The 24256-nt window shown below is 46.5% G+C and overlaps 1 pseudogene; it reads left to right on the top strand.

The window, feature by feature from the left end:
- Positions 1-310: 310 nt before the first annotated feature.
- LOC144697837 (D(2) dopamine receptor A-like) lies at positions 311-23084 on the top strand (annotated as a pseudogene).
- The last annotated feature ends 1172 nt before the right edge of the window (positions 23085-24256 follow it).

Raw genomic sequence — 24256 nt, 5'->3', positions numbered from 1 at the left:
TGTTTAAAACAAAGCAGATTTATTTGCTATATAACCAGAATACTAAACTTCGGTTCAATTAGTAACATCAGCAGAAACAAACTCCAACTGTCAGAATGAACATAGTTGGGGGAATTAATTTCTGGCATGTTGAGTTGTAATCCGATTGGGTGTCTGGCTTATTGTGAGAGAACATCAAGCTGTCAGGGAGAGGGATGATGTTGAGGAGAGCAGGTTTCTGATGGTGCGTGTGTGTGTGTGTGTATGTGTATGTAAGGGAGAGACAGGCTGTGCTGAGAGTTCGGTACAGGCAGCACCAGTGCAGCCCTGAATGATCGAGAACATCTCTCTCTGCCGGAGTGAGACTCTCCGCTATGTGCATGCTGCAGGGAAGGAAGAGCGGAAGGAGACTCGCAAGGAGTCTCGGGACGGAGCAGAAGTGAGTGTGCTACCAAATTTTCAACACCAAATTATCAAGGGGAGCAAACAGGAATGAAACGCCAGTGGCGAAAAGTTGGTGATGCAGGTTGATAGAGACATTTAAAAGAGCAATAAGCAATTGGTTTCATTTCTAGGGGGTGAGCGTTGAAAAATTTTGTTCTACCCTATATCGAGCAATGGGAGCATTGTGCACGGTTCTGGCCTCCGTATTATAAAAAAGGATATAGAGGCACCGGAGAAGATGCAAAACAAAAAAAGATTTACAAGGACGATTCCAGATCTGAGAGGTTATAACCATCAGGAAAGACTGAACAGGCTGGGGCTCTTTTCTCCAGAAAAGAGAAGGCTGAGGGGGTGACCTGATCGAGGTCCTCAAAATGATGGAAGGGTTTCGAGCGGGTAGACGTAGAGAAGATGTGGAGGAGACCAGAACTGGGCGGTGGGGGTAGGGGTGGTTAGTAGTTATCAATATCAGATAGTCATTAATAAATCCAATCGGGAATTCAGGAGAATTTACCCAGAGAGTGGGGAGAATGTGGAACTCGCTCCCATAGGGAGTGGTCGAGGTGAATAGCATTTAAGGGAAAGAGTTAGGGTGGGGGTTGTGGTAGTGAGACTAACCCGATCACTCGTCAGAAGTGCTGGCACGGACTCAATGGGCTCAATGGTCTCCTTCAGTGCTGCACAAATTTGGTGAATGGGAGCAACATTTCTGCCAAGTTTTCTTTCTATATCCAAACTGGTTGGGATCAGTCCTGTCAACACATATTTGTACCGCCCTGTGGTAACCCACTCCCTCTCGAAGGTGCCGCACTGCCTCACTCGTGGGGAATGGGGGACAGCTCTGGAGCACCGGAAGTTTGTTTCTCAGGCAGTGGGTTCAACAACCTCGGTCGTTGGTAAGGTTTTAGAGTCCATTATTAAGGATGAGATTTCAGAATACTAGAAAGTGCATGATAAAATAGGGCAAAGTCAGCATGGTTTCATCAAGGGGAGGTCATGCCTGACAAATCTGTTAGAATTCTTTAAGGAGGTAACGAGTAGGTTAGACAAAGGAGAGCCAATTGATGTTATCTACTTGGACTTCCAGAAGGCCTTAGACCAGGTGCCGCACAGGAAGCTGCTCAGTAAGATAAGAGCCCATGGTGTTAGAGGCAAGGTACTAGCATGGATAGAAGATTGGCTATCTGGCAGGAGGCAGAGAGTGGGGATAAGGGAGTCTTTCTCAGAATGGCGGCCGGTGATTAGTGGAGTTCTGCAGGGGTCAGTATTTGGACCACAACTTTTCACTTTATACATTAATGATCGAGATGAAGGAACTGAGGGCATTCTGGCTAAGTTTGCAGATGATACAAAGATAGGTGGAGGGACACGTAGTATTGAGGAGGCGGGGAGGCTGCAGAAGGAGTTGGACAGGTTAGGAGAATGGGCGAATAAGTGGCAGATGGAATACAACGTGGGGAAATGTGAGGTCATGCACTTTGGTAGGAAGAATAGAGGCATAGACTATTTTCTAAATGGGGAGAGAATTCAGCAATCTGGAGTGCAAAGGGATTTGGGAGTTCTAGTCCAGGATTCTCTTAAGGTTAACTTGCAGGTTGAATCGGTAGTTAGGAAGTCAAATGCAATGTTGGCATTTATTTCGAGAGGACTAGAATATAAAAGCAGGGATGTGCTGCTGAGGCTTTACAAGGCTCTGGTCAGACCACATTTAGAATATTGTGAGCAATTTCGGGCCCCATACCTCAGGAAGAATGTTCTGGCCCTGGAGAGGTTCCAGAGGATGTTCACGAGAACGATCCAAGGAATGAAAGGCTTAACATATGAGGAACGTTTGAGGACTCTGGGTCTATACTCGATGGAGTTTAGAAGGATGAGGGGGGATTTAATTGAAACTTGCAGAATACTGAAAGGCCTGGATAGAGTGAACATGGGGAAGATGTTTCCATTAGTAAGAGAGACTAGGACCCGAGGGCACAGCCTCAGAGTAAAGGGAAGACCTTTTAGAACAGAGATGAGGAGAAACTTCTTTAGCCAGAGATTGGTGAATCTATGGAATTCATTGCCACAGAAGGCTGTGGAGGCCAGGTCATTGAGTGTATTTAAGACCGAGATAGATAAGTTCTTGATTGGTAAGGGGATCAAAGGTTACGGGGCAAAGGCGGGAGATTGGGGTTGAGAAACTTATCAGCCATGATTTAATGGCAGAGGAGACTCGATGGGCCGAATGGCCTAATTTCTGCTCCTATGTCTTATGGTCTTATGGTCTTATGGGTTCGGCACAGCTCCGGGGAAATCAGTACGGAGCCAGGAAAAGGCTGCTGGTGCACTCCTGCCACACCTGGTAAAGCCTGGCACCTTCACAGTCAGCTATTTGAGCTGTAAATGATTGGGCATTGATATCGTGACACCTTCCCTACGACCATCAGGGTTTTCGCTGGAGTAAACAAGGAGAAATTGTTTCCAGTGGCAGGAGGGTCGGTGAACAGAGGGACACAGATTGAAGAGAATCGGGAAAAGAACCAGAGGGGGAGATAAGGGGGATTTCTTTTTTTTACACAGCGAGTTGTTGTGATATGGGAGGTGCTGCCTGAAAGGGTGGTGGAAGCAGATTCAACAGGAACTTTCAAAAGGGGAATTGAATAGATACTTGAAGGGGAAATGTTTTCAGGGCTATGGGGGAAAGAGCAACGTGGGGGAAGTGGGACTAATTGGATAGATCTTTCAGAGAGCTGGCACAGGCACAATGGGCTGAATGGCCTCTTCCTGTGTTGTAAGATTTTATGATTCATTTCTTTCTGCCCACACACTGGATTGTGCACTCTCCACAGTCACTAACACGTTTGCTTGTTTTTGTCACTGTTTTATTCTGGTTCTCTGTCATGTCCGCCTTCCTCTCCTTCTTCTGTTTTCCCTCTCCTCCTCTCCCGCTCTCCCACTCTCCCCAGTGTCTCTCTCTCCTTCCCTCAGACTCTCCCATTCTCCCCACTCTCCCTCTCGTTCTCTCCCGCTCTCCCACTTCCCCTGGTCTTCCTCTCCTTCTCTCCCACTCCTCCTGGTCTCCCTCTCCTTCCCACCCGCTCTCCCATTCTCACCAGTCTCTCCTTCTCTTCCGCTCTCCCACTCCCCAGTCTCTATCTCTCTCTTTCTCTCCCACTCCCTGGTCTCCCTCCCTTTCCTTCCTGCTCTCCCACTCCCCCTGGTCTCCCTCCCTTTCTTTCCTGCTCTCCCACTCCCCCTGGTCTTCCTCTCCTCGCCTGCTCTCCCGCTCCTCCCAGTCTCTGTCTCCTTCTCTCCCGTTCTCCCACTCTCCTCAGTCTCTGTCTCCTTCTCTCCCACTCCTCCTAGTCTCTGTCTCCTTCCCTCCTAGTCTCCCTCTCCTTCCCTCCTACTGTCCCACTCCACCAGTCTCCCTCTCCTTTTTTCCCGCTCTACCACTCTCCCTGTTCTCTCTCTCCTTCTCTCCCACACCCCCGGTGTCTCCTTCTCTCCCGCTCTCCCATTTTCCCTGGTCTCTCTCTCTCGCTTTCCCGTTCTCCCCGGTCTCTCCTTCCCTCCCACTCTCCCACACCCCGGTCTCTCCTTCTATCCCACTCTCCCACTCCCCATGGTCTCTCTCTCCTCCCCCGCTCTCCCATTCTCTCCAGTCTCTCTCTCCCGCTCTCCCGTTCTCTCCGGTCTCTCTCTACCACTCTCCCATTCTCTAGGGTCTCTCTCTCCTTCTCTCCAGCTCTCCCACTCCCCCCAGTCTCTCTCCCACCCTTCCATTCTCCCAGGTCTCTCTCTCCTTCTCTCCTGCTCTGCCATTCTCTCCAGTTTCTCTCTCCTTCTCTCCCACTCTCCCATTCTCCCCGGTCTCTCTCTCTCCTTCTCTTCCGCTCTCCCACTTCCCAGTTAGGGGAGGCGATGGCGTAGTGGTATTGTCGCTGGACTAGTAGTCCAGAGACCCAGGGTAATGCTCTGGGGGCCTGGGTTCGAACGGTGGTGGGTTCAGATGGTGGAATTTGAATTCAGTAAAAACCTGGAATGAAAAGTCTTACGATAACCATGAAACCGTTGTTGATTGTTGTGAAAACCCATCTGGTTCACTAATGCCCCTTTAAGGAGGTCATCCTTACCTGGTCTGGCCTACATGTGACCCCAGACCCACAGCAATGTGGTTGACTCCTAAATGCCCTCTGAAATGGCCGAGCTGGCACTCAGTTGTATCAAAACCGCTACAAAGTCTCGAAAAAGGAACGAAACAGGATGGGCCATCTGGCATTGACATAGGCACCGGAAACAACAACAGCAATCTCAGCCCCGTCGACCCTAAGTCCTCCTTACCAACATCTGGAGGAGCCATTTAAATACTGTGGCTACAAGAGCAGGTCAAAGGCTAGGAATCCTGCGACGAGTAACCCACCTCCTGACTCCCCAAAGCATGTCCACCATCTACAAGGCACAAGTCAGGAGTGTGATGGAATAATCCCCGCTTGTCTGGATGAGTGCAGCTCCCTCAACACTCAAGGAGCTGGACACCATCCAGGACAAAGCAGCCCCGCTTGATTGGCACCACATCCACAAACATTCACTCCCTCCACTACTGACGCACAGTAGCAGCAGTGTGTACCATCTACAAGATACACAGCAGGAATTCACCAAGACTCCTTTGACAGCATCTTCCAAACCCACGACCACTAGCATCTAGAAGGACAAGGGCAGCAGATAGATGGGAACACCATCACTTGGAAGTTCCCCTCCAAGTCACTCACCATCCTGACTTGGAAATATATCGGCCGTTCCTTCACTGTCACTGGGTCAAAATTCTGGAACGCCCTCCCTAACAGCACTTTGGGTGTACCTACACCACGTGGACTGCAGCGGTTCAAGAAGGCAGCTCACCACCATCTTCTCAAGGGCAATTAGGGATGGGCAATAAATGCTGGTCCAGCCAGCGAAGCCCAAATCCCATGAATGAATTTTTAAAAAAGTCTCTCTCTCCTTCTCTCCTGCTCTCTCATTCCCCAAGGTCTCTCTCTCTCCTACTCTCCCACTCCCCCGGTCTCCCTCTCCGTCTCTCCTGCTCTCTCATTTCCCCTGGTCCCCCTCTCCTTCTCTCCCTCTCCCACTACACCCGTCTCCCGCTCTGTCTCTCTCCCTTTCCCTTTCTTCCATCCCCATTCATCATCTCCCTTTCTCGCTCTCTCTCTCTCCCTCCTTTTCCTCTAATCTGTTCTTCCTCCCTACCTCAACCTCTCTCTTCACTCCTCACCCCCCCCCCCCACCTTCCACCCGCTCTCTCCCTTCGCTCTCTTCCACACCCGCCTTTGGAAAATTGAAGGTTTGAATCCCAACTCTGTTTCTTTCTCTCCCAATCTCCCATTTCTCCCAGTCTCTCTCCATCTCTCCCGTTCCCCTGGTCTCCCAGTCCTTCTCTCCCTCTCCCTGTTTATACAGACGAGAGAGTGTCAGGATGAAATCCAGTGTGTTATTAGAGAGGAGAGAGGGTCAGGGTGGAATCCAGTGGGTTATACAGGGGAGAAAGGGTCGGATGGAATCCAGTGGTTTATTATTTCCTTCCCTCATATTTTTTCCTCCCACCATCCCTTCCTTCCTTCCTCCCGTACAACCAATTTCCCCAATTTATTCCGTCCATTCCTCCATCCTTCCTTCCCTTCCATTCTCCCTCGTTCCTTCCTCACGCATTTCCTCTCTCACCTGCTTTTAACCTCGGAAGAGAGAGGAGGGTACCCGAGGGTTGGCCTGAGGGACAGGATTGGCTGGTTGATATCCGGTGAGATTGGCCCATGTGGTTTACATTGGGATTGGAGGTCCACTTAGCAGGAAGAGAGGAGAGGATTATGCAGTCTTCAAAGAAGTAAGTAGAGAGGACGAGGCGGATTTATGTAGGGAAAGAATCTAGAGAGAGAGAGGGGAGGGGGCATAGCAGACCGGTGGGTTTTTGTCCCTGAGTATAATCATACCACTGCAGATCATTATCTATTGAGTAATTTAATTTTGTGTGTAGACCAGTCGACATACAATGAATGAGTTAGCAATAGTTTGGGGACCACAATTGTGCAGTTCATATCATGGCTGCTGATAGATTTCATATAATTATCTTCTCAAGGTATTGTGAACACACATCCGTCATGTGAACTGATTAGTGCTTATAAATGGTCTGTGCACAATGCTTGACATACAAGAGGTTTTATTGATTTAATAAATGTTTTGATAAGGCAGTTTTAATGGAATCAGATTAAGTTACAGTTGAACATCCGGAGATGACACCTTCGCCGACCATAATCTTTACTGTTGGTCAAAGCCAACTAGATTGGATTAAGAGGCACCGTTTAAGGGGTGTTTATGTGAACATTTTAGAGAACTATTGTTCGCATTTTGGACCTGCCCATGTCCCAAAGCCTTTTTGAACAAATGACGGAAGTATCAAAGGCGAGTGCCAAATTGAACACAGCAAGATCCCGCCAACTTCAAGGCGGCTAATGACCAGATCATCTGATTTAATCCTCCTTGCGTTCCTCAATCCTGCCCTCTTGAGCATCCTCCGATTCCCATTGCTCCACCATTGGCAGCCGTGTCTTTAGCTGCCAGGGGCCCTAAGCTCTGGATTTCCTTCGCTAAACCTCTCTGACTCTCTCTCTCTCTCTCTCCTCCTTTAAGATACCCCTTATAAACTGACTTCTTTGACCGAATTATTGGCCGCAATATCTCCTTATGTGGCTCGGTGTCAAATGTAATAATGCTCCTATGAAGCACCTTGGGACGCTTTGCCATGCTAAAAGCGCTAGATAAATATAAGTTGTTGTTGCCGCAATTGCTTCCTTTTTACCCTTGGTGCCTGGATCGCCGGTATTGTTGCACCATTTTCCCACTTGGTTGGGGTTAAATCTTTGCCTTCTTTCCTCTGCAGGCTACTGAGGAGGCTGGAGTTCGGAGGTTGCTGCCAATGGCTGCTCCAAACATGGCCGCCCTGAATGACTCGCAGATGAGGGAGCTGGGGCCCTGGAGCAACGGGGCCGGTGAGCAATGGAGGCATCGCTACAATTTCTACACGGCATTGCTCAGCCTCCTGATCTTCGTGGTGGTGTTTGGCAATGTGTTGATATGCATGGCAGTGTCCAGGGAGAGGGAACTGTAGACCACCACCAACTACCTCATCGTCAGCCTGGCTGTGGCAGATCTACTGGTGGCCACGCTGGTGATACCCTGGGTTGTCTATCTGGAGGTTAAAGCGTTAGTTCGGTCCCGCTTATCGAAAGGCGGGAGGGCCCCGAAGGGCGTTGGGCCTCGCAGCTACCGACATCACGCCTCAGCGACCCCACCCCCCGTCAATGAGGTCCTAAGTCCTTTTCCCACTTCCCTTCCTGGAGACAGTCACTTGCGCATCAGTCACGGCCAGAACAAGGTCTCTCTTCTGGTCATCCATTTAGATACCAGGCGATTGGTGAACAACACAAGACTGAACTTGACCGTATAGAAACGTAGGCCAGGATTTTATGGCCCCTCTTGCCCGGCGGGATATTACGGTCCGGCCGAACTAAATGGAGATTTAAATGGCTCGCCGCGTCCGCTGGGGGAGAGACACGCCGCGGTGGGGCCATAAAATCCTGGCTACAGAAAATAGGAGCAGGAGTAGGTCATTCGGCTCTTGGAGTCTGTTCCGCCATTCAATATGGTCATTGCTGACCCTCTATCTCAACGCCACACTCCCGTACTCTCCCCATACCCCTTGATGCCTTTGGAGTCTAGAAATCCATCTATTTCCTTCTTAAATATACTCAGTGACTTCTCTGTGGTACAGAATTCCACAGGTTCACCACCTTCTGAGTGAAGAAGTTTCTCCTCATCTCAGCCCTAAATGGCCTACCCCATTTCCTGAGACTATGACCCCTTGTTCTAGACCGCCCCACCAGCCAGAGGAAACATCATCCCTGTATGCAGGCTGTCCATCCCTGTCAGAATTTTATACGTTTCAATGAGATCCCCTCACATTCTTCTAAACTCCAGTGAATACAGGCCTAGTCAGCCCAATCTCTCCTCATATGACAATCCTGCCACCCCAGGAATCAGCCTAGTGAACCTTCATTGCACTTCCTCTATGGCAAGATCTTAGGTAAGGAGACCAAAACTGTGCACAATAGGGACAGGAGCAGGCCATTCAGTCCATCGAGCCTCTTTCACCATTCGACTGGGTCATCATTGGAATGGTCCAGCACAGAAAGAGACCATTTGGCCTATCAAATGGAGAGACAGTGGCGTAATAGCAATGTCACTGGACTAGTAATCTGAAGGCCCAGTCTAACACTCTGGGGACATGGGTTCAAATCCCTACAAGGCAGCTGGTAGAATTTAAATTCAATTAATAAATCAGGAACTGAAAGCCAGTCTCAGTCATGGTGACCATGAAACTATCATCAATTGTCGTAAAAACCCATCTGGTTCATTAATGCCCTTTAGGGAAGGAAATCTGCCGTCCTTACCCGGTCTGGCCTACATGTCACTCCAGGCCCACAGCAATGTGGTTGACTTTTAATTGTCCTCTGAAATGGCCGAGCAAGCCACTCAGTTCAGGGGCAGTTAGGGATGGGCAACAAATGCTGGCCTTGCCAGCGACTCCCACATCCCATGAAAAAGATAAAAAGAAAATTGAGTCTACTGCAGTTTTTTGAAAGATCAATCCAATTAGGCCCCACTCTCCCCCAGCCCCCGCTGTTCTTTCCCCCGTCGCCCTGAAAATTTCTCCCCTTCCAGTATTTATCCGATTCCTCCCTTTTGAAAGTTCCTATTGAATCTGCTTCCACCGCCCTTTCAGGCAGCGCCTTCCAGATCACAACAACTTGCTGTGTGATTAAAAGTCGCTCTTCCTCACCTCGCCCCCTGCTGGTGACGCTCACTTGCACCGAAGGCTTATCCGCCTTAGCAAAAGCCGTTCCCACATTGTCGTGGCCAACCCTCGGCAGCTGAACGATCGTCATGGATGGGGGTTAGTATTACAGCCGTCGGGCACTCTTCTGAGTGTTGTGATCCTCCAAAGAGCGAATCTCGCAATCCCATCTCTCAATCGCTTTCATTACCACTTCAAATAAAGAAAAAGCAAACATAAGATCAGCCGGCGCAATGAAACTATTGTGATGAAACTATGAAACAATGAAACTACAGTGCTCAGATAATAAAATATTCATTCATTATCATCCAACTGCTAGATAATTAATTTTGTATAATGTCTCCGCTGGATATCTAATCGCACTATTCTCACAAAATTAAATCTGGAGCAAAATTAGTTTTATAGGAAATGAGAATTACTGTAAATATTATTTGCTGCAGTGCTTGTCAAACTCATTTATACTTTGTACTATCTAGATTGTCCACAAGCGTTTAATCTCTTGGAACATTCTTCATCTTGAAATTACCCGAATTACTATTTTCGCCTTTTATATTCTTTTCAATGGAGATGTAGTATCTCTATGGACCTCAGTGACTTTTAGGGGGAAGAAAGTAAATGCAAATTTATGGGAAGGGAGAATTCATTATAAGGGAATGAATTACTTAAATTAGAATCTATAGGCAGGCCAGCGCAAATCAGTAAATCAACAATTAAACAGTTAAACCAAATGAACCTTTTGCACTCTCAAACTTTGTACACCAGCAAGTTTGCAATCACCAGCAAGGTCCTGGGAGTTAGATTGGAGTCAGAGGATGGCAAGAACATATATTAAGTGTGCTCTTCAACAGATAGGGGAAGGACAGATGGTCCCAGTTTAGATAGGAAGGCGGGTCTCTGCCTGGGTGAAAATAGAGTCAGATGATGCATGTACCTTTGTACCAGAGACTTGTCTGTTTAATGTAAAGCTATATGTTGACAAGATCGGAATCTGGAGGATGTTCTTGTATGTGACAAATAATGTATAAATATGGTGAACACTTGTAGCTTAGCAGAATACTGTCTCAAGCTGAATTGAGATGGTGCCCTCCTTGCAATTGCTCGAATAAACGATCGTAACCTGTACCTGAGTCTCCTGTGGTCTGTTCATCAAAGACACCACATCAGTGACAAATGCATAAAACGACCCAAGTGTTAAGCTAATGTTCTCCAAGTTTGATTAATGTAGGTGCAGAATAAGTGTTAGTTTCTCAACAGAAGATTGTTAAGATGATGTTAGAGCACATATTCAAATGATTAAAATCAACACGTTCTCTTGGCATATTCATGTATAGAATATGAAAATGTCTAGGCTTTTTCTCTGGCATGAGTTAATAATTTATGTATTATTTAATGAGAATGTCAGTGAGTGCAAATCTGTCAACAGCAAAACAGCAGCAGAAAGTTTATAATTTCAACAACAACTTATGATTCTACAGCACCTTCAATTTAATGAAGTGTCTCCAAGGTGCCTCACAGGAGTGATTATCAAACAATATTTGACCTCGAGCCACATCAGGAGATATGAGGGACCGGTGACCAAAAGCTCATTTACAGAGTGAGGTTTTAAGTAACTTCTTAAAGCCAGAGAGAGAGAGAGAGATAGAAAGAAAGAGAGAGAGAGAGAGATATAAAGAAAGAGAGAGATAGGGGCTGGAGGAGGTTCCAGAGATAGGGAGGGTTGTAGGGACTGGAGTGAGTTACAGAGATGGGGATGATTGTAGGGACTGGAGGAGGTTACAGAGATAGGGAGGGTTATGGAGACTGGAGGGGGTTACAGAGATGGGGATGGTTGTAGGGACTAGAGGAGGTTACAGAGATAGGGAGGGTTGTAGGGACTGGAGGAGGTTACAGAGATAGGGATGGGGCACAAGGAAAGATTTGAAAACAGGGATGAGAATTCTAAAATTGAGTTTGGATGAGCTTCAGTTTCCATAAACATATTCCTTGGAGCCATTCTTCCCGTTAATTCTGATGAGCTTATTTGGGGAAGACAATTGAAAGTGGGTGGGGTAGGATCGGTTGGTGGCCCTTGGGCTCTGTTCCCTGCAGCCGCCCCCCCCCCCCGCCCCTCCCACACCGCCTGCAAAAGTGGTCGACTAACGGAAGTATTTTAGAAGCACTGCTCTTAGGTGTCTTGTGCCCAAAGGCAGTAGAAGAACAAAATACTGAGGGCGCTGGAAATCCGAAATAAGAACAGAAAATGCTGGAAACAACCAGCACCTGTGGAGAGAGAAACAGAATTAATGTAAAAGCAAAAAACTGCGGATGCTGGAAATCCAAAACAAAAATAAAAATACCTGGAAAAATTCAGCAGGTCTGACAGCATCTGCGGAGAGGAAAAGAGTTAACGTTTCAGGTCAGAACCAACGGGCAAGGCACTGTAGGAATGCAGATCTTTTATCTGGATTTAAGGCTGGATATAGAGCTCCAGTCAGTGAACAGACGTCCGGATGGCTGGAGATGTTCTGTGATCTTGTGGAAGGGTTTGCTTGAAGGGATGCTACCCTGGCTGTGAACTGTTGCTGATGCTGTTTGTACTTTGCTCTGGTTAAAGGTGGTTGGTGAGTGGCGTTTCAGCTGGGTTCATTGTGACATCTTTGTGACACTGGACGTGATGCTGTGCACAGCCAGCATCCTCAGCCTGTGTGCCATCAGCATCGACAGGTAACCGGAGGGCTTTCAGTGGCGTTCGCCAGTGCGGAAACAGGCCATTCGGCCCATCTGCTCTGTGCCGGTGTTTCTCCTCCACACAAGCCCCCTCCCACCCCCTCTTCACCTCACCCCGTTCACCATATCCTTCTATTTCTTTCTCCCTCGTGTGTTTATCTTGCTTCCCCCTTAAGTTCATTGATGCTATTCACCTCAACCATTCCCTGGATGCGAGTTCCACATTCTCCCCAATCTTTGGGTAAAGAAGTATCTCCTGAATTTACCATTGGATTTATTTTTAGGAATGTGGGCATCCGCTGGCAAGGTCAATATCACCGTTCAACTGAATGACCCGTCAGTGTTAGGGTTAGAGTCAACCACATCTCTGTGGGTCTATAAAAGGGTTTTCTGTAGTAATTATAGTTCTGATAAACATAGGACTGTACCTTTAACCACAGGGGAGGAAAAGAGGAGAGCGATTCTCCTGAGTATTTGTGGGCGCAAAACCTACAGTTTAATTCGAAGCTTGACGGCCCCCAGTGCCCCTGACTTGAAGACTCTCAGCAAATTAGTAACAATAAGGAACATTCTCAACACAAACCCTCAGTCACAATGCAGACGTTCAGGTTCAATTCATTGAATACAGCCCCAAGAGAGACCATTGCTACCTATGTGGCGAAATTAAAACAACTCATAGAATATTGTGATTTTGGTGAAAGCCTGAATGAAATGCTCAGAGATTATTTTGGTCTCTGGCGTGCAAGAGGATGCTATTCAGCGAAGATTGCTGACTGAAGTGGATCTTGATGTTAAGAAAGCATTAGAAATAGTACGTGCGATGGAAAGCGCTGGAAGGGATTCACAAGCGATTCAAGGTGCACAAAATGGCGCCATTTTCCTAGTTGGGCGGGAACGGTCAACTGAAAGTGGCGCGAAAATCCAGGACTCCGCCGTGAAGCGGGAAACAGCCCCCGCTAACCGAAAATTGAGGAACCAGTTTATTAGCAAATTCGAAAACTAAGTTTTATCGACGTGGAAACAATCACACTCCTAACGATTGGCAATTTAAAAAGGTGAAGTGTTATTTTTGTCGCAAAAGAGGACACATATTGAAACATTGCAACACAACATTAAAACAGGCTTCCGGGCAACAAACAAAGCCCAATGAAGTATATAGTGTGGAAGAGCCAGAAACAACCAATTCTGACATTTAATCCTTATTCAACATGAGAGTTGGGAAGACAGAGCCAGTCACTGTCACTTTACAGGTGAATGGGAAACTCTTAATAATGGAAGTGGGCACTGGTGCTTCTACCACTGTAGTAGGAGAACACAATTTCAAATATTTAAATAAAGGTGCTCAACAATTAAATTTGGAACAAACGTCTACCAAGTTGAAAACGTACACAGTCGAAGAAATCCAGGTATAAGGTATCACCAGAGTACCTGCTTATTAGAGACACCAAACAGCACAACTACCAATGATGGTATTAGAAGGTACAGGACCAAGCCTTCTACGTCGAAATTGGTTGAGATAAACTAACCTTGATTGGCCAATAAGATTTCAAAAGGAAGCAGGAAGAGTTCCTGAGTTGGAAAAGGAACAAGGTAAGGTCCTTCAGAAAGAGCCTGGAGAGTCCAAGGACCGCACCTGTATGCAAATGGAATGTGTAGCTATTCAGCAACCTGAATAAATGAAGACTGTCTTAAACAACAACATGGAAGAACAGCAGAAGAAACTCAAGGCGACTCTGCTGAATTACAGAGTTCAAGTTGAAGCGAGTGAGTTTCGCAAAGAAAAGAAAAACCCTGTTGAAATATCCTCACACACTACAAGGATCCTACAGGTCAAAATTACGAAGAGAAGCAGAAAGAATTTAACATCACTCTGAGCAAACTGAAGAACGAATTGGCACAGAAGACGCAGCAATGTTCAAGGTTCCGGGAGGAAGTCAACAGATGCACGAAGGAGACAGAAGAGCTGAAGAATCAGCTGAATGAAGCGAAAGAGACCTTGAAAGGAAAGGTCGTAGAACATTCCAAGATGCGAGTAGATAATGAAGTCATGGGTAACTCAAATACTGAATTAAGACAAGTTGAGAAATCACCTGAGAGAAGTCTGGCCGACAGTGAAGTCAAGATGAAGGCCAAGACTATACTCTGTGGTAGAAAGCAGAAGACAAAAAGGATGAAGGTCCTGAAAAGACAATAAAAGGCGAGAATGAAAAAGTTAACAGGTGATCATCGGAAACTAAACTTGCTCGTTTCCTACTTCACTACAGACACAATCCAAATTTGGAGGATAAGATGGAGAAACGTCAAGGGAACCAAAAAGCGACTCCTGATTTGCATAGTCATCAGCAACAATTTACTGTTGGAGAAACAGTGTATGTAAGGACTGAAGTGGTTAGCTGGTAAAGTAAGCTCTGTGGCCGGACCATTGTCGTACCGTATGGAAGTGGAGGGCCGGATCACCCGTAAGCATGTGGATCATTGAGGAAGAGAGATATCCCAAGAAAATGATGTTCCACCTGTAACCATTGCTGAACCTATGGTTCCTGTTGAAGTTGCTCAACCAAGGACAGACATGCCCGATGTCTCTGTCAGAGTGGAAGACACTGAACTGCCTGTGCCTAATGAGGTAACTGATGTCAATGCGGTTCCAGAGAATATGGTTCCTGCAAAAGAATCGGAAGTCGTGGAGCTTCGATGTTCCACACAGATCAGGAAACCATCTTAAAAACTGAATTTGTAATTTAATGGCCTGTGTAAATATTGTGATGGCATGAGATAAATACAAAAGATAGAAAAGTTTAAGGTTGTGGTGGGGGGGGGGTGGGTGGTGGCTACAGTAATTATAGTTCTGATAAACGTAGGACTGTAGCTTTAAGAATACCCCTGTGTTGTAAGATCACATGATCTGTACGGACCAATGAGTTAGCAGCACGGGGACCCTCGAGGAGAGAATTCATCTTTAATTATAGAGTTAGATGCACACATGTAACTGCTGCTGCCGTCTTGTAAATAAAGTTCAACGTTTCCACCAAGCAAAGCTGCCTAGAAAATCAACTCTATCACACTTTCTTCCCGAAAGTATATCAGTGAAACAAACAGGGTTTTTATGACAATTGATGGTCACCATTACTGAGACTAGCTTTCAATTCCAGATTTATTCATTGAATTTAAATTCCAACTTCCACTGTGGTGGGAATTGAACCCATGGCCCCCAGAGCATTAGCTAGGCCTCTGGATTAGTAGTCCAGACATTAATGCTATGCCACTATCCCATCTTTTAGTGACAATCGTATATTGATAGCCCTTAGTTCTGGTCTCACTCCACACAAATAGAAAGACTTTCTCTATCCTATCGAAAAACCCCTTTCATCGTCTTAATCAGGTCACCCCTCAGCCTTCTCATTTCTAGAGAAAAGAGCCCCAGCCTGTTCAATCTTTCCTGAGAGCTATAACCTCTCGGATTTTGGTAGTGTAGGAAATGCAGAATAGATGAAGAATAGCCTCCTTCGGTGCTCTGAAGTCCTGAGAAGATCGGGAAAAGGGGTTTAATTTCACTCCACCTAGCGGAAACTGCACAGCAACAGACTTAAAATGGTAGCGGGCAACTTGCTTCTCCAGCCCTTTTGGCACCGGGTGGCGGGGCTGTGACAGGAAGAATAAAAAAGAGGCATATTATCTAAATGGTGAGAGATTGCAGAGCTCTGAGATGAAGAGGGATCTTGGTGTCCTAGTGCATGAATCACAAAAGGCTAATAGCTTTTACATCAAGTAATTAGGAAGGCTAATAGAATGTTATCGTTTATTGCGAGGGGGGTTGTTTGTAGGGAGGTTATGCTTCAGTTCTGTGGGGCACTGGTGAGACCGTATCTGGAGTACTGTGTACAGTATTGGTCACCTTATTTAAGGAAAGATGTCAATGCGTTAGAAGCAGTTCAGAGGATGTTTACCAGGCTAATATCAAGAATATGTGGGTTGTCTTATGAGGAAAGGTTGGACAGGTTAGGCTCGTATCCACTGGAATTTGGATGAGTAAGAGGTGACTTGATTGAAACATTTAAGATCCTGAGGGGTCTTGACAGGGTGGATGTGGAGAGGATGTTTCCTCTTGTGGGAGAATCTAGAACGAGGGGTCACTGTTTTAAAAATAAGGGGTCGCTCATTTAAGGCAGAGATGGGGAGAATTTTTTTCTCTCAGAGGGTCATGAGTCTGTGGAACTCTCTTCCTCAAAAGGCGGTAGATGCAGAGTCTTTGAATATTTCTAAGGCAGAGCTAGATAGATTCTTGGTTAACAAGAGGTTGAAAGGTTATCGGGGGTAGGCAGGAATGTGGGGTTGAGGTGACAATCAGGTCAGCCATGATCTTATTGAATGGCAGAACAGGCTCAAGTGGCCGAGTGGCCGACTCCTGCTCCTAATTCATAATTTGCAATGTGTCCATCTGAATTCATACACATCAGGGTTCCAGTGGGGTACATGACACACGTTTGCCATTGTTAGTGGAGTGCCCTCTGGGCTGCACAAGGGTAGCTAGACTCTTCCTCCCACTCTTCACTGCCGCACCCCCCACCCCACCTACCTCCTCAGGCCTTTACACACCACCCTCCCTCCTTCCTCTATTACTTTCCCTGGGCCCCCTAGTTTTGGGATGAGTGGGGCCAGCGAGACCCAACGGCCAGCGAGAGGTCCTTTCATGGCTCCAGGTTCTCCAGATGTGCATTGACAAGGTTCCCCCCCTCCTCCCTGAAGCTCGATAGAGAATGGGACCCTCCCATGAGAGAGGCTGTCCCGCTTGTGATCCTGGTTGGAAATGATGGGAAACTGGGAAATATTGGGATGCAGAGGGACCTGGGTGTCCTTCTACACGAATTACAGAAATTACAGCATATAGGTACAGCAAGGAAATCGAAAGGTAAATGGCATGTTCTCTTTTATTGCAAACGGATTGGCATATAAAAGTAAAGAAGTCTTAAAATAATTATATAGATCTTTGGTGAGACTACACCCGAATATTGTGCACAATTCTGGATCCCTAACCCTACCCCTAATCTTAAACCCAACCCTAACTCCCTAACCCCATCCCTAACTCCCTATCCCTAATCTTAACTCCCTAACCCCATCCCTAACTCTTCAACCCCATCCCTAACTCCCAACTCCAGCCATAACCCCATCCCCAACTTCCTACCTCATCCCTAACTCCCCAAACCCCACCCCTAGCTCACTACCCCTAACCCTAACCCCATCCTTAACTCCCTACTCCTAACCCTAGCTCCCTAACCCTATCCTTAACTCCCTAACCCCATCCATAACTCTAACTAAACTGATTCCTGGGATGAGAGGGATGTCCTATGAGGGGAGATTGAGTAGAATGGCCCCATATTCTCTGGAGTTTAGAAGAATGAGAGGTGATCTAATTGAAATATATAAAATTCTTCGGGGGTTTAACAGGGTCGATTCTGGGAGGCTGTTAACCACCCCCCCCCCCAACTCCCCCCGCACCCCCCCCCCCTCCGCCCCGCACCCCCACCCCCTCCCCTGGCTGGGGAGTCTGGAACAATGGTGGGGGTCACAGTCTTAGGATAAGAGATCAGCCATTTTGGACTGAGATGAGGAGAAATTTCTTCACTCAGAGGGTTGGGAATCTTTGGAATTATCTACCCCAGAGAGCAATGGATGTTCCATCATTGGGTATACTCAAGACTCAGATTGATAGATTTTTGGGCACTGAAGGTGGGAAAGTGGAGTTGAAGTAGAACATCATCCATGATCTTAATGAATGGGTGGGGCAGGCTCGAGAGGCCGAATGGCCTCCTCCTGCTCCTATTTGTCTTGTTGTTTGCTAGATCTTGGGAATAATGTGTATCTTTTTCCGATTTGATCAATGGATCCTCATCCTCAACCTCCCTTGGTTGCCATGGCTACAGGAGTAGGCCATTTGGCCTTTTGAACTTACTTCCCTGCTTCACTCACCACCTATTTTGGAGCTTTTTAAAGACCATCCGGTTCATCAACAGCTCTAACCTGTTTCTTGTCCACCCCTTGCAGGTATACAGCGGTTGCCATGCCAATGCTATACAATACCCGTTGCAGCTCCAAGCAGAGAGTCACGTTGATGATAACCATGGTCTGGATGCTGTCCTTCGCCATCTCATGCCCGCTGCTCTTCGAGCTAAAAAAACACCCTGGTAAACTGTGCCCATCAAGAACCCTTCTTTCATCTTTTATTCCTCTATTGTCTCCTTTTATGGTAAGGGAGGGGCATGAGAATTCTCACAGCAATCCCAAGGATTGGGGACTTCAGTTATATGGAGAGACCGGATCAGCTGGGATTGTTCTCCTTAGAGCAGAGAAGGTTCGTGGGGAGATTTAATTGAGGCATGCAAAATCATGAGAGGTTTTGACAGAGTAAATAAGGAGAAAGTGTTTCCAGTGGCAGGAGGGCCGGTAACCAGAGGACCACAGATGGAAGAGAATCGGGAAAAGAAGCAGAGGGGGGGAGGAGGAGAATTTATACTCCACACGAGCCCACTCCCACCACCTCTTTATCTCCCCCATCACCATTTCCTTCTATTCCTTTCTCCCTCATGTGTTTATCCAGCTTCCCCATTAAATACATCGATAATATTCACCTCAACCACTCCCTGTGGGAATGAGTTCCACATTCTCCCCACTCTCTGGATGAAGAAGTTTCTCCTGAATTCCCCATTGGATTTACTAGTTGTTGCACTATGCTGATAGTGCTGGTATCCCACCACTGCCAACCATGTTGTATTATGGTGCGCGGTGGTGTCTCAACAATGCGACCTTGAGACTTGTAGATTTAAACATGAACTCTTTATCTATTTACAGATCTCAGGTTACTGTCATGCATGGCGCTGCTACCTCCATACAGGCTGGTTCCAAAGCGTTCTATCTAGACTGTTCTCTCAGTCTGTTACCATGTGACCTTATACATCATACCGTGGGTGGTGCTATTCTCCAGTCCCTCTCTAACCCTTACTCTGCCGTGCACCTTTACATTACAGTGGCATGCAGGCACATACAACACTAGTGATTATCTTATATTGATGGCCGTCTAGTTCTGGTCTCCCACCAGCCCTACCCTCCCCCACCCCACCCCACCCCAAAAGTGGAAACAGCTTCTCTATGTTCACCCTGTCAAAACTCTTTTATAGTTTTAAAGGCTTCTATCAGGTCACCCATCAGCCTTCTTTTCTAGAGGAAAGAGCCCCAGCCTGTTCAGTCTTGCCTGGTAGTTATAAGCTCGTAATTCGAGTGCCATCTTTGTGAACCTTTAGTTACATCTTCCCCAGTGACTCAATGACAGTTTTTGCAATTATGGAGACCAGGAATGTGCTCTGTCCTCTTCCAGATAAAAGGGACGAGACCATCTGTGCCATCATGAACACTTCTTTCATCTTATATTCCTCTATTGTCTCCTTCTACATTCCCTTCATCGTGACGCTGTTAGTTTACGTCCAGATCTATGCCATGCTGAGACGGAGGAGGAAGCGCGTGGCAGCTAAGAGGATCAGCGTTGCCATGGAGCATGAAACCCAACCACCCATAAAGGTCGGAAGAGTAAATAACAAGCTCAAGTATTAAAATGAGGGAATGTGCGTAGTGGGCGTGGTGTAAGTGACTGACCTTTAACCTCTAAACTCCGTGATTAAATCCTGCCCAAGTTCGCTTTGTGTAGAGGCTGCACGGGTTCAAGTCGACATGGGTTAGAGTGGCTTCGATCCATTTTGTATCAGACATGCTGCCATGATGCAGAGTTGCTTTCAACCTGCCATTTAATGGAGGATACAGGATGACTGGGGAAGTGATGTCACCACAAGTATAGGATGTTGGTCATTTATAAGAGGCTGCAGATTGGCAGGCATAGAGGGAAATGTACATCTAACCCCATGTTGTACCTGCCCTGGGAGATTTTGATGGGGACAGTGTAGAGGGAGATTTACTTTGCATCTAACCCCGTGCTGCACCTGTCCTGGGAGTGTTTGAAGGGGACAGTATCTTGCTTTATTATTTAAAAAACATGCTTTTTAGAGTGAAATTTCCTTGTGCAATATTACTGTACGTTTCACACAATCATATTTCAGCTGAAACATTCACTCCCTCCACCTCCGACGCACAGTGGCAGCAGAGTGTACCATCTAGAAGATGCACTGCAGCAACTCACCAAGCTTCCTTAGACCGTACCTCCCAAACCCACGACCATGACCATCTAGAAGGACAAGTGTAGCAAATAGATGGAAACACCACCACCTGGAATTTCCCCTTCTAGTCAAGCACCATCCTGACTTGGAAATATATCGGCCATTCCTTCACTGTCACTGGGTCAAAATCCTGGAACACCCTCCCTAACAGCAATGTGGGTGCACCTACACCGCATGGACTGCAGCGGTTCAAGAAGGCAGGTCAGCCCTACCTTCTCAAGGGGCAATTAGGGATGGGCAAGAAATGCTGGCTCAGCTGGTGAAGCCAACATCCCATGAACGAATAATTTTTTTTTAAAATGCAATACTTAAGTCAGTAATTTTGAAAGGATTTTTGCCCTATTTAATGGACAATCTCTCAATTCAACTTGTAAACAATGGGTTTTCTTTATGGCCGATATGAAGTATTTATATCCATGTTCGTGCCTACACTGTTGCCAGGGTCGATAATTCCATTTTTTGTTTTATTTAGTTTCAGAATAAGTGCACACACCCGGAAGATGTCAAACTTTGCACTTTAATGGTCCAATCAAACGGGAGCACCAGCGTGAGTAAAAAGAAATTGGTAAGGCCTCATCTGGAGACATCAGAATCCTCGGAGCTGATTGACAAATTCCCAGTTCAATTTGAGTGGCCGAAATTCCCACTTGTCACTAGGGTCATCAATCATTCCAAAGGTCATTGATCAACTCTCTTCCCATTCACTGCCATCGCACGAAATCTCAATGGACCCAAACCTCTTCCCACTCAATCCCATTGTACACAATCCCAATGGAACAAGCCCCTTGTCCTTCACTCCTATTGCGCAGAATGTCAGTAGATCGATCCACTTCCATCGCACAGAACCCTAATTCCTTTCCCTTCCATGGAGAGATTGGAGAAGTTGGGATTGTTCTCCTTAGTACAGAGAAGGTTAAGAGAGAGATTTAATCGAGGTAGGCAAAATCATGAGGGGTTCGGATAGAGTAAATAAAGAGAAACAGTTTCCTGTGTCAGGAGGGTCGGTAACCAGAGGGACACAGATTGAAGAGAATCAATAAAAGAAAGAGGAGGAGATGAGGAGATTTTTTTTTAATTTTTACACAGTGATTTGCTGTGATCTGGAAGGCGCTGCCTGAAAGGGCGGTGGAAGCAGATTCAGTAGGAACTTTCAAAAGGGGAATTGGATAAATAGTTGAAGGGGAAAGATTTGTCAGGCTGTTGGGCAAAGAGCGGGCGGAAGTGTGGGACTAATTAGAAAGCTCTTTCAAAGAGCCAGCAGAGGCCCGATGGGCTTAATGGGCTTCTGTGCAGTATGATACTGTGAACAAGTTAACTGCCCACACTCCATGTACAAAATGGTGACTTGGAACCAACGGCCTTTTGTCATTCCCTTCCTTGTCCTCTCCTGTGATTTGTGTGTGCTCTGGTCTGTGCTGTTGGCTGTTGGTAACACCCATTTTCTCTTCTTTTTGGCATCCTAGACACTGGTACGAGAAGCAATCCCTTGCTCTGAAGAATCTGAGGGAGCCCGCTTTGTGGGGCCTCCCGAGAGGTCAAGGCCAACAGGAACTTTGCTGGCTTTCCAGCTCTGGACCACTTCCAGATCCTGCCTGATGGCTGGTGAATGGAAGGCCCCTTCCTCCATCGAGGCATCCGGGGACCCCGAGTGCGATGGCCAAGCAAGGTTCTTCAGGCGGAGCGCTTTTGAAGTGCAGAGGGTGTCGGACGAGAAACAGGTGCCAGTGGCCAAATCAGCAGTGAAAGCAAACTGTCCCACCAGAAGGAGAAGAAAGCAACACGGTTGGCGGTTGTCTTAGGTGATTCTAGAACAAACCAGAACAATAGACTATGTTCCACCGAGACACAATGATTTAGAACAATAGCCCAAGATCCACAGCCTCGGTGGTCTCGAACAATGTTTTAGGTGCCATCATGTCAACATGATTTAGAATAGGCAAAGTCTATCGGTTCTTACAATGATCTAGAACAGCAGACCGAGTTCTATGTAGTTACAACCATCTAGAACAATAGACGAGATTCCATTGTGTCTCAATGATTTATAAGAACAGGATAGATCCATGGATCCTGAAATGATCTAGGGCTGTAGGAGAAATTACATGCTCTATAACTGTGGACTAACTTCCATAGTCTGGAAATGATCTAGCAAAATAGTCAAAGTTTCGTTGTGGCACAATGATCTAGAACCATAGGTTAAGTTGCATTGTAGCACAATGACTTAGATCAACAGTCCAAGTTCATGGGTTTTGCTGTGATCTAGAACAATAGGCTGCATTCCACTAGACCGCAAAGCTCTAGAGCAATAGGCCAAGCTGCACGGAAATGTAATGATCTAGACTAATTGGCTGCGTATAGTGTTACCATACTCCCAGTAGATTAGTCAGAGTCCTATAGTGTTACAATGATCTAGAATAATAGGCTAAGTTGTATGAAATCGCTATGTTCTAGGATTGGATTCTATACCGATGATACCAAATTTGTAAGCTTGTGTGCCAGAGATGTAATGTGAATTTTAGCAAAGAACTAGCAACTATAAGTAATTAATGGATGCCCTGTTGCCATATGGTTGAGGAGCTGAGTGGAGTAGGAACCCTTTTGCGAGTCACTGTGTTGCGATGACAAATGGCCCACACTCTTTTCCTCTCTCTCTCTCTGTCGGATTGGCAGGCATCTTCATCATCTGCTCGCTGCCGTTTTTCATTATTCACATCCTGAACGTCCACTGCCAGACGTGCTACATCCCGCCAGGGCTCTACAGCGCCTGCGCCTGGCTGGGTTACGTCATCAACCCCATCATCTACACGACCTTCAACGTGGAGTTCCGCAAAGCCATCATGAAGATCTTGCATTGCTAAAGCTGGAACAGGGACTGACTCTGGAACAGGGACTGAGAGCCAAGCGAACCAGTCCATGAAACTTGCAACTGACGTCTGCACACGAAAGACACGGGCTTTTAAGGATCCCAGACTATAAACACCTTGTCTCTGCTGTCTTCACCACACCATAACAGGAAGCCAGAATGATCCCTTCCTGCCAAAGATGGAGGAACATGAGTGTACTACACACTGGCACCTTCTGAACACGACAATAAAAGGATGAGTGCTCACACCACAATGTTATGTAGTTTAAATACAATCTCTCTACACCTAAACACCTTCCATCGCCACCTACTCTGCGTTTAGTTGTTGCGTTCCTTACTGAAGTTCCCACTTACTGGCACCCAAGCTAGTATCCTCAGAATTAAACGCAACCCTTGATCATTGTGCCACCAGGAAATGTAACGTATGGGTCATGTGGAGATGAGCAGAGAGGCATTTGGCCAAACCTAAAGGTGGCAGGTCCCTTATTTTGTTCATTCATGGCTGGCATTTATTGCCCCTCCCTCATTTCCCCTTGAGAAGATGATGGGGATTTGCCTTCTTGAATTCCACTGAGTGGCTTGCTGGGCCATTGCAAAGGGCAGCTAGGAGTCAACCACATTGCTGTGGTTCTGGAATCACATGCAGGCCAGACCGGGTCAGGATGACAGATTTCCTTACCTATAGGACATTAATGAACCAGATGGTGTTTTACAACAATAATTATGGTATCATGATCACTGTTACTCACTTTTAATTCCAGATTCATTTAATGAACCTAATTTAAATTCCTTCCGGCCATGGTGGGATTTGAACTCACGTTTCGAGATTATTAGTCCAGTAACATGACCACAAGGCTACTGTTCAACTCAAAAGAGTTGATAAGGTGGTAATAAAAGCAAATGGGTTCCTTGAGTTTATAAATGGAGGCACAGAATATAAAAGCAATGTGATTGTACCAGAACTTGCATGACTGTTCTTTCAGAGAGCCAGCAGTCACAATGGGCCAAATAGCCATCTTCTGTGCTGTAACTTAATGGCAACGCAAGCCTTTTCTTCTCCTTAATCCACTCTTGGACAGAGATAATGCCTCGAAGCAGTGAATATACTGAGAAATATACGCAATTATCCTGATTCCCGTTTGGGCAGAGATGTGACCTCTGTCCTTG

This window comes from Cetorhinus maximus, chromosome 23 (genome assembly GCF_964194155.1).
Source record: "Cetorhinus maximus chromosome 23, sCetMax3.hap1.1, whole genome shotgun sequence".
Taxonomy (NCBI): domain Eukaryota; kingdom Metazoa; phylum Chordata; class Chondrichthyes; order Lamniformes; family Cetorhinidae; genus Cetorhinus; species Cetorhinus maximus.
This window is presented reverse-complemented; position numbering and strand designations above follow the sequence as displayed.